An 11,940-nucleotide genomic window follows, 5' to 3' on the forward strand; every position below is an offset into this window, starting at 1 on the left:
ACCTCCACCAACACATCCAGAACTGACATATCACCAATACGATACAATCACCTCCTCTTTGCATCGGACGGTTGCTTCTGCTAAATCCATTTCTGATACTAGACCCCTTGAAGGGACATAATCCTACATGGTCACTTACAAAATATATCATAAGTAATCAGTTATTAGTCCTTTAATCTCAGTACATTGCTTCAGTTTAAATCATTAATATTAAAAAAGTAGACTTTTTGATACATGACGTGACTTATCGTCATGGAAACAGCTACAGAGCAAACGCCGACTTCACTTTACTGCAGAGGAAAGCAGAATATTCCAAACGTCATGTTAGGTGATGCAAAGCAGAATTTCAGAGGGAAAAAAATCATCCTTTTTGTCCAATCACAACAGTGTAAACTGTTGAATTCCTCCTTGTGTCTCATCTCCTCCCTTGATTCTCTTCGCTCTCTTTAGTCTTTCAAATTCACCAAACAGGTAAAAGGAAACTCTAAAATCACTCATGACTTTTCTGGTTGTTGTGATAAACTGTGGGATTTTAACGTGTTAAATCAGAACATTCTGGACTTTACGTTTTTTTTTAATTTTTCTTTAGATGTTAGAGATTGAAAAAATACCTGATCGGAGTGTAAAAGTAACGGTTAAAGTCTTTCATAACCTGAAAACTTCTTAAACTCACAGTTTTAGTTTTATTTTGATCGTTTATTGCACCACAATGTCACAAATTTAAATGAAAATTCTTCAAAATGTGGCTTTTCTCAATAATGAACTTATATTAATTAATCACACACATAAATTAACTGCACGACAGCATTAGTACTGTATGCATCTCATTTACAATAAATGGAAGATGATGTTGAGAGATCAGGTTTATTTATTTTGCAGAGCTCTAGAAAAGCATCAGTAACCATGTCTCCATGTCTGGGCTCATGAGATCATTCAGAGACGGTGAGATTCACCATCTACTGCAGGAGCTGCATCTGAATGATGACGCTTTCAGCGGTACTTCTGTCTCTTTGTAGCCCAGTTTGATGACTTGCTGTTACGCATTAGTCAGAGGAGGCAAAATATTTTTAAAAATTAAAGAAAAAGAAAATGAACATACAGTTCAAGAGGAGAACAATCAAATTCTCCTCCATGTTGGTTTTGGACTCCATCCGCTTATCATCAACACGTCAAAGCCCAAAGCAGAGTTCCTGATTGGCTGATGCAACATGTCTTCTTCGGCGAAGTTCAGATTCTTGACACTCAAAACGTGCTGCTGTCAAAAAAACGTGCCCACCGTTCGAAAGGCAGCAGGACTTCTGGTGGCATCTGTACATTGACTTCAAGGGTAACCAAACCCTACATCAACTCTTTGTGGCTTTTGAACTCTATAAATGGGAATTTAAATGTGCTGTCCATTGGTTATATCCACATTTTTTGACATATTAAAGCACAATTGTTTAATTCTTGAAAATATAGTGTGCTGCCTCCTACAGGTTGAATGGATGTATTACAGTTTAATTTCATGATTGGTCAAACCATGTGAGTTTTAGAAGCCTCAAGTCATGATCTGCAGCTCCAGTAATGATAACAGTCCAGCCCCCAAGCCCCGCCCCTCTGACTGGATTTTCAAATTTCGGCTGTGGGTGGAGTCAGCTTTCAAATCCCCTGTTTGGTTACCCTTTAACATTGAAACTGGACGCCTCTGAGGCACCAACTACGTTTGGAATGAACGCATCTCCAGAAAAAGTAGAAGTGACCCTGAAATGAAACTACAGATCCACAAATCAGACAAAGGAAAAACATTTAACCAGAACTGCTGCTTTTGGTTCCACGATGGAGACCATGGCAACCTCCGGCTTTAGAGATCCAGGTGCTGGCTTGATTGCTGCTGCAGAGTCCCCCTGCTGTGTCCTGACCTTTGCTTGATAAAGCAGAGAGAGCAGCTTCCAGAGTTCCCCCGCTCATGGTTGCAGGTTGGAGATTCGGTTTCCAGGTTACTGTCACCACTTAATGCACATCCCAAAACCAAACACAACCCGCAGTTTAGTAGCTTACCATGATTGGATTTATGATAAGGTCAGGAGTAATTACAAAATGCGTGCGTGTAAAGATAGATGGTGGTTTCTCTGGAAAACCCCTCCTTTGGCCTGTGCCGTCACCTCAGCAGCAACACGCCGACGGAGCTGCAGCTGAACTCGTGTTTGTCGCACCCTCGCGCCCGGGTCCCCTTTAGGGAGGGAGTTCAAGCTCGGGTCAGGGTTCTTAAAGAGTTTGGACAGAACCAACAAAAATGAGCAAAGCAGAGGAGCGCGGCGGAGCAGAGGTTAGTCAATTACAAGCCTCCACTCTGGTAACAAACTTCTATCATGCTGAGTCTTGGCTCGGACCCGCCGGGAGCGGGGAAGAGGAGGAAAAACACAGCGAGTGCGTGAGACTGCAGTCTGTACGGTTCTGACAAACGATTTGTGAGTTTATGGGAATCAGAGCAAACAGCTGTGTGGAGGGACGCTCTCCCACCAGGACCATTTGTTAAAAATGTGATTTGAAAAGGTTTTCCCCACATACTTCACTCTCCATGGTTCATCTCCCCCTGAAGATGGATGGTTCTAAATCAGCAGGTGGATCAGAACCATAAAGCAGAGATGATTATCGTCTCCTCTGCTCTGCGTCTGACTGCTGTGGTGCAGTGGGACGCCGCTTCTCTGCAGGACCAAACACACACATTTAATCAGAAAGCAGACAAAGCGGTTTCTCACTGTTCTCCGGCATATTGGATCTGTTTTTGCACGCCAGCACCACTGCGTGGTTCCAATCAATTAACCGGGCTTTGAGAAGAATGAACATATCCTCGGGTGTTGAGAACGGCCTTTGTTTGGATGATCTGAGCACAGAGAAGATCACATGTTCCCCTCTAACGGGGTCCAAAGTGCGAAGCTGAACTTTGCTGATTTGTTTTCCCTCGAGTAAAAGAAAGAGAAATGTTAGTTTTGTAGACTGTTTGGGAAAGAAGAGTGATGAGGAACAGTCAGTGACATAGAAAATGTTTTTTGTTTTTCTTTGAGCCAATGGGGAAAAGAAAAGCCTTTGAAATTTCGCTTTACTTTTCATTGCAGAAATGATTGAATTCACATCCAAAAAATAAAATCTCTGACATTGTGAAGATGAAAACATCTAACTGATGGTTTTGGCTTTTCTTCAGGACAGAATTCATGATTCAGCTCCTTATCATGACTCTACCACCGCCGTGTTTGACTATTTCTCTGGTGTTTTTGTTCCAGAAGTCCATTAGTTTGATTTCAGACATGACAGGGCGCAAACCTTTCAGAAAGTTCCTCCTTTGCTCAATCATGTCAGGGAGTGAATTCAGTGGATTCCAGAGACGAAGCACAAATCTTTAACTGTTCCACACGCAGCAGGAAGATTCTTTGTGGATTTTGACGTAATTGCTCCGTAGTTCAAGTCCTTTGTTTATGAACAAGACCCTAAAGCCTCGTTTCTACTAGCGGTCCGGTACAGTCCGGTAAGGAGTTGGACTGTCAGGAGCCAGAACTCTGTCTCTCCCTCTGGTCAGAACTAAACAGACCACAACTCCCAGAAATCCTAGCGCACACTCCCTGGATGCCAATCGGTTGACACTCATTTACAATCACACACATGATAGTGTAAGCACTGTACGGAGTGTCACTCAGTGCGAAGTATTGTTTGTGCCACCCTGCCTGCATTACTGAGCGTTTCTATCTGGACCAGAACTTCTGTTTCTGACCCTGCTTGTTCTCTGATCGCCTGCCCCGACCCTCACCTGGACTCTGACTGTTCTTCTTTGATGCTCCCATGGTTGTTATTGACCCCTACCTGTCTGACCCTGATTTAGCTTTGTGGACTTTTCACTGTGCTGGACGTGGAACCAGCTGTCTGCCCGTTTATGACAGGAACGACAGGGTCCAGATAATTCTGGCGAGTGAAGCGTCGCTTCCACTGGGAAGTTTGTTTTCACAGGGCATGCATAGAGTAGACCGCTAGCGTGTCATTGCGTCATTGTGGTGCGACAACTAGAAAAACAACAACATCCAGCTGCTCGTCTTTTCATTGCTTTATATCTTTAATATAGACTCATGACCAAAAGAGTACACAGGAAACCTTAAAGACCTGAATGCTCATAAACATTAGCTTAAATGAGCGCTATATTGGCACTTTCTCATGTCGTCATCACTTACTGCTAATCAATCGGTGGTTACAGCGGCTCCGGCCTCAACCGTCCTGTTCCTCTTTTCAATGGACCTACATCCAGTGGGAGCCCCCAAGAGGTACGGTTCGATAATGTTTAGCCCTAGAGCACTATAGCTGGGTAATTTTTATTTGAGTTAAAAGACTTACATGATTTTCAATATGTTGCTGTTTTCTGAATGTCCTGGGTTCCTGGGTAAAGTCTCACATATCCAAAGAATGTGTGGACCAATGCCCAAATCTCCAGAATCTTTTTTTTTCTGGGAACTTAATGTTCTCAAATTCCTAATTTTTTAAAATAATGTTTTAGCATGTTTCTAGGATCTTCCTATGTTTTTATTTTCCTTTTTTTTTTTTTTTTTTTACATAAAGCAGTTGAAAAGAAAACAACTCCAACCAAGAGTCGAGTGAGGATAGCACTTCTTCCATGACCTCCTGGATGAGTTCTTGTCTCTTCAGTCGGATGGTCTCTGGTTTCCTCTGTTCCATGTGTGGATGATGGATTTGTTTCTCTGCAGTCTTCCGACCACAAAAGGGTCTTTTTGGCCTTAAAACTGACACATGTCAGTGACTTTGTTTTAAAGTTCTTCAGATGAAAAAACAAGTTTCTTTAACTGCTTCTGTTAACGATCTAGATCTGAGAGTAAGGAGATCCAATAACCAGGACCAACATTTTTAAAAAAGGGAAAATCCTTGAATAAAACATCTTTTACCTTGTAGAGTCGATTAAAGAATAAACAACTTATTGATTAGTATGTTTTTGATTCAATCCATACATGAAAAAAAATCCAAAATAAATGCTTTTATGAGATGTTGGTCGCATCAATGATGATCCATTGGGTGATTTAATATTGACATGAGTGTTCAGAAGAGAAGACCCTCATTCACATTTTAACATGGTGTAACTGCATTATAAAGAACACATTTTCAACAAATTAAGAAAGTAACCATTAAAGAAATAAATAGCAACAGATTGGTTATTCTATCCATAAAAATGAGCCCATCTTTTCCCGCCAAAAGTGAGATTTCATAGAAGGAGCCATTTTGAAATTAGCCTTCTACTCCCTCTAGAGGAATGATGATGAACTACAGGGTATAAAACATGGAAGATATTTATAAAATTGATTTTTAAAGACCCACTCTAATGAAAATTGATTTTCAAAATGTTCCTGTGGCTATTTTTTGATACTTGAGGTCAAATTTAATGAAAACTAAATTTAGAATTGCCTTTTTGAGTATTTCTTTATTAAAATTGTTGTGAATCAAGAGCAAAAATATGTTTTTTGTGATGTGGAAAATATGTTGGACGGGGCCACAAGCTCCGCCCAGCATATTTAAGACCCAGCTCAAATATTTCTCATCATTTTTGTTGCATTGGTAATGTCAGATTGGAGGTGTTAGGGGCTGTAAACTAGTGGGAGAGAGTGTAAACAGAGAGTTCTGTTATGGGTGTTGGGAAGGGGGGCGGAGTTGCTCGGCACCAACAGGCCCAACTACAAATAAACTCCTGCTGCTCTGCAGAAACTATGTCCTAGAAAATTTTAATTTTTCTTTTCATTTTGGCTAAAAACTGCATGATAATAATAATAATAATAATAATAAAAAGACTGGGAACGATTTAAAAATTGATCAAAGGAAAGCACATTAATCATGATAGGAATGGTTATCTAGGGTAAATAAATAAAAATGGTGAATAAATGTTGTTCTCCGTGCCTTTAGTGATTACTGCACTCATTTGTACTGTCTATAAGTTCCTGAAAGATTAGATTTAAAAGCTCTTCAGTGGAACTGTGACATGTGTTCTCCGCAGAAGCTTTGTCCTCCTTATCTCCCTCATTCTCCAGAATCAACCGCCTACGAAGACACATTGTGTTGAGGTCAAATCCAGTCTTTCATGAGAGCGAAATTGCTCTCAGCAGGTGTCTCGATACGCTCTTTAACGCGCCTCAAAACTATCTGGAAATCTGCAGAGATTTGTGCAAAAGTGTGTGCAGAAGCTGAAAAATAAATGTCTTTAAAGCATCATCTAAACAGCAGCAGCTCACGCCGTCTCCGCCCCAGAGGCGCTTGTTTTCCGAGCTGCCTGACTTACTGCAGGGCATCCCTAATTAAAGATGATTGCAACATTTTTGCACGACATTTTGTTATCTGAAATGTTTCCGTTTGTGTGTGACTCTGCAGGTATGCGAGGCAGAAGTTTCTGCAGATCCAAGAATGCGTTTAAAAGTCTTATCATAATTACGGTGGACGGGTCACTAACCTGCACATGTCAGAGTCAAACTTTCACTTTTTTTTTCTTTTTTGCTGCTTCTTTTTGTCATTTGTGTGTTTTTTTTTAATTTCTAACAAAGTTCAGAAGGAGCTCGAGTTTTATTCTTTACCATTAGTGGCTTTTAAAGCATCATTTTTATGCTCCAACGGCGCCATCTTGTGTTTCAGCACCAAAACTGTACATGAAGAATAGATGTTTGAACTTTTGAAGCTTTGCTTTAATATAAATACATCTTTAAGTCAAAGCTGAAGTGAGTTTTGCCCTGTAGCACACTCACATCAGGGTTCTTGGGGGCTTTATTTCCCTTTTTTTGCCTGGGGGGGCTTCATGAGGACAGTGCATGGAGAGAGTGTGAATTCCACATTTCTGGCACAAACAGCAGAGTTTGTTATCTGAGTGGAGGAGTCTTCTCCGTCGTCCGGGTGGAAGAGGCGGACTGCGGTGGCTGCAGACTCCTGCAGACTTCTGGAGTTTTTACAACCAAAGATAACCAGGAGGAGAAAGACGGTGAGCTTCTAGACAAAAAAATAGAAAATAATATTTCATCTACTGTCTTTGCAGTGATAGATTTGGCTGTTGTGTGGCTCTTTTTCACTGCTAAATATAATTATTAGTAGAATTAAAAACTTTTTTGAGGGCATTTTATTGCATATCTTTCCTTCTTCTTTTAAAATGTTTCTTATATAAAACTTTTTGCCATTTTTCTCTTTTATAATAATCACCTGCTATTTTTTTAAAACAATATTTAGGGGAAAAAAAGCTCTTGATGCTGTAATCCCATCAGTGTCTTTAAATTGTTGACAATCTTCAAGATTAAACTTTTATTTGTCACTTTATTTGTCACTGCAACAACAAACAAAACTTTATTTACTTCAAACTTTAATGCAAATCTCATGACCTACAATGAACTCTAAATTTAAAGTATTTACATTAGTTGATGCCAACAGCAGCTTTCCTGGATTCCACTGTCAGGTTTGTGTCACTAACCTCAAAAACTGACATCATCTTTGCATCATAAAACACTTTTGAACAATTCCAAACTCCATAGAGAAGCCATATTTTAAAAATAAAGGCATCACAACATGGATAACAGTTTCTGATGATTGCCTGAATCCTTCCTAACTTGCATTTTTGAAGAAGAACAAAAAAAGGTTATAAGGAAGTTTTTAAACAAGAAAAATGAAAAATAAAATGGTCTTACATAACAAATAGAATACATGTGAATTACATTAGGACAATTTTACTTTTACTTTTATCCTTTTCCAGAGCTAAACACCCTTTAATTTATGTATTTTGTAACTTCTGCATCACATGAAATCATTTGTAGAGACACTTTGCTCTATTGTCTTCTTTGCCACCATTTCAAGTCTGTCCAGCAACTGTTGTTTGAAACGCGAGTGAGACGAGATCTTCTTTAAACTTTTAATCAAGATTACACAAACTCACACGGTAGAAAAACTGTATGACTTCCAACTTCTGGACTTGAATCTAAAATACGTAATCCGCTGTAATTTTATTTATTTGGAAGCATAATATGGATTATTTCAACTTAAAGTCCTTAAATTATGCATCTTTAGTAACCATTTAAAGGATATAAAACTTTACTTCTAATATATTTACTTTCAACTAAATAATTATTAACTACAAAACAATAATTTTGGCTCCAAACAAATGTATTTTTCCAGAATAAAGACATAAAAAAAGAAAAAATGCGTGTTTTTTGTCTTTTTTTCCCTGTGGACATATTGAAGTGAGTAAGTTTAGAAGATATCCCATCATTTTCTTATGAAGAATTTAAGTCGATCATCCAGATGGGTCCAATGATATATTAATATAATAAATGTATATTACATATATATGTATATATGTAATACTGTATATATCAATGGATCGATCAAAAGGTTTCAGAAATATCAGATTTTCAGCTTCTAACTCTCTGAAGCTGTGATGAGCTTCAGGGTTGAATAACAAATGTTGTTTTATGTTGTCACTGCATACATGCAAAAATAAATTGTTTTACTTTAACCACTTAACAACCAAGAATCAAAATGTCCACCTGGTCTTTTCTGCTAATTTTGACAAAGAAATGGTTGTAGGATGTCCAGTTAATGTTTGTTTTTGTCCCGTGTTCAAGAAAACATGGAATTTTCAATATTTATTATTGTTTCATAATTCACTTCGTGTCTTAAGAGTGAAATGAAAAAGAAAGACAAAATGTGATTTTTAGAGTTTTTAGTAAGAAGAACTGTGCCAGTGAACATGAATAACAGGTTTTGCATATTAAAAAGTTTAAATTTGAAAAGTATAAAACTATTTACAACAAAATGTTTGTATCTTTGTCTCTAAAAATATAAGTTTCTGTCATCTTTTTTGTTGTTTTTTGGCCTTCTTTGAGCTGTTGTGGGATGGAGACGGACCCAAATGCAGAAAAAAGTGAAACTGAATGCTAAAAACTGGATGCAAAGAAACCTAAATAACAGAAACCTTAAAAAAATGGAGCTTTAACACGACAGAAACCTGTTCTCTGGCAAACTTTGAGGCAGCGTTTGACTGAAGCTGCACTGAAATCAGAGGATCATGAAAATGACAAACCAAACCATCATCGCAGAACTATTATTGGAAGAATAAAAAGCAGAACAAATCAAAACGATCTTTGTTTTTTAAGCATTTTTTATTATTTTAAAACCAAAAGCACTTTACATGAAAACAATTAAAGACACTCATCAAAAATGCGTCTGATTTGAAAAACTAAAGATAAAAAAAATTACATTTTAGAAATTAAAACAAATTTCTAGAAACCAAAAGCACAATTTCAAGAAAAAAAAGCAAAATAAAAATGAGACATTTTGGAAAACAATTTTCAGAAATTAAATGAAACAATAAAAAATGAAGCACAAAAGAAACCAGAAAAGGTTGTAGGAAATCACTGATTGGATGATGGTGTTTGTCCATCATTTCAACTGATGAAGCGATAATGAAGATGCTCCGTACTGATCATAAAACTATTATAAAAAAAACATAAACAACAAATTTCAAACACCTTTTTCAGTGTCTTCTTTTAACATTTTCCAAAATGTCTCATTTTTATTTGATATATTTGCAAATTTGTTTTGATTTCTTTTTTTTTTGCTTTTTAATTGTTGTCATTTCTAAAAATGTTTTTGCATCAACTGATTTTGTCAGTGTGAATGGCACTTCAGGGCCACCGTAGACCCCATTCATCCACAACAATAAGAGCCTCTGCAGGATGCTGGAAGTAAATCCATCCTCACCGAGTGGATCTCTTAAGGAGTCTGGTCACTTTGCCAAAGACTGGAGCGGCTTTATCTGGATCATCATGCCACTCAGAAACGACTCTCTGCAAGACAGTTCAAGCCGCAGACGTGTTTTGTTGTACAGTAAATGTCACTGCAGGGACCCGAGGCAAAGTTTGCTTCAAAAAAGGCAAAGATGTGCTCAAAAACGGACTATTAAATCTCTTTGCAGCAGCAGCCTCGCTGGGTGGGCTGAGCTACAGAGGCAGCAGCTGAGCCATCACCTCCAGGGCAGGTTTTAACTCCGTCTCCTCCAAGCACCCATGCAAATGTGCACGTCTGCATTCTCAGATTAATTGTACTTTTAGTGCACATTTCCTCGCTAAAAGAAGCGAGATTGCTTCATTTTTCAGCTTGCGGTCATCTGTGTCAGAAGCAGCTCCGCTCTCAGCTGATTCCGCGTTTGCAACATCTCGCCGCGGAGCTGATAAAGGTCTGCAGGAGAGTTCGGACCTCCACGGTGTCGAGTTACCTTGTATCTCTTCTCGCTTTCACTATCTTCATCTCCGAGTCTTCATCAATCTTCCCTCCCGTGTCGCCGCTCTCCCCTCAGAGGCCCGGCCATTTTTCAGGAAATATCTCCCTCGCATCATTGTAAGTAAACACACACTTCTGCTCTTAAAACATTAGACCACCAGCACTGTACATGACAGGAAAGCATTACAGTACCAGCAACCCGTCATTAGGGCTGTTCTGGATGAGAGAACACACTTCGGTGGAGGCAAGAACTTCTGCAGGTTGGATGCATTCTTCAGGGACTCGTGGAAGCCCGGCATCACACTCTGACCCACACAGCCGACTATATTTATACTCCAATAAATCTATCTGCTCCCTTGTCTATTTTCTCTGCCCGTAAGTGAGGTTAAAGTGAGGAGGTTCAGGGGGCAGGGGGAGTCAAGAGGCCTGTGGCGTTTTCCTCCAGCGGCCGCCGTGCACCAACGAATTCTTGGAAAATATGAACTTGTGTCGACTTGTGAAGCTTTAACTAATGCACCCCCCCACCACCACCACCGCCGCCGCGTCCCTTCATCTCTGCGGCATAAACACCAGAAAACGATAGATTTCCCTCTGAATTCCTCACAGACGTCGCCGGACATGTTTTGTAGGGACATTTCTCCTCAAGTCCACGTCTAGTAAACACTTTAACGTCTTCCCGGTCTGTACGGGAAAAGGAGAAAATGTCAAGTCAGCGAAGCATACAAAGCATGATGGAGTATAGACACGCCGCGCGCCAAACAAACAGGAAAGCTTCAGCTTTGTGTTTGCACAGTTTTTCACCCAAACAAAACAGTCATGAGGATAAAAGGGAGTGATGTGTCACTGACAGGAACCGCAGCGGACCACATGAAGGTTCGGACCGGAGCGAGAATGAAGCCAAAACCCAAAGATGGAGACCAAATCTTCTCACTCCAATCGTCTTTTGATCTTTTTTAAAGCGTTCCCAGTGATCGTTTAATCATGATTATGCTGCTTTTATCTAAAATCTAAAAACTGGAGAGTTGTGGGCGTGTTGGCGTGGACCAACCCTTTGTTTAAATGCTCTTCTGCTAGCTTACAACCCCTCACAACCCCAGCCTAACAACAAAAGTAGTGTTGTAGCCATCCAGCCGTATAGTTTTGATCCAGATTCCAGCTCAGATGAGGAACACAAAGACGCTCATGGATCTATTTCATCTGATTCAAAACAATTTCAATAAAGAAATAGTCATAAATGCAATCTTAAGTTAAATACCACAAGAACATCAAAAACGGCATTTTCATTGGAATGGTTCTTTAATTAAGTGTAAAACAGACTTTATCAGAGGAGAACCTCAATAAACGAAATTACTTGAGCCACAGAAAAGGTTTCATGAAATAAATTACACCTATCAAGATGTTAAAGAATAGCAAATATTGGTGACAGAGTTTCTCTAAAGAAGTCTATGGGATTTTGGCTTTTGAAGCCTCTTCCTGTTTGGAATGCAGGGGGGGTCAAGCAGTCCCTTTCTCATATACAGTCAATGGACTAAACCAAACTCACACCTTCGTTTTTCAAAGTAATCCTGTAGGAACCAAAACCGGCTCTTTATTTTCCAGCTGGAACCTCAAAACCAGAACAAATTTCTCTTTGTTTTTGTGGACATTCGCACACATGTCTCTTTTCAGATA

Source organism: Oryzias melastigma, linkage group LG21 (assembly GCF_002922805.2).
Source record: "Oryzias melastigma strain HK-1 linkage group LG21, ASM292280v2, whole genome shotgun sequence".
In the NCBI taxonomy this organism is placed as follows: Eukaryota; Metazoa; Chordata; class Actinopteri; order Beloniformes; family Adrianichthyidae; genus Oryzias; species Oryzias melastigma.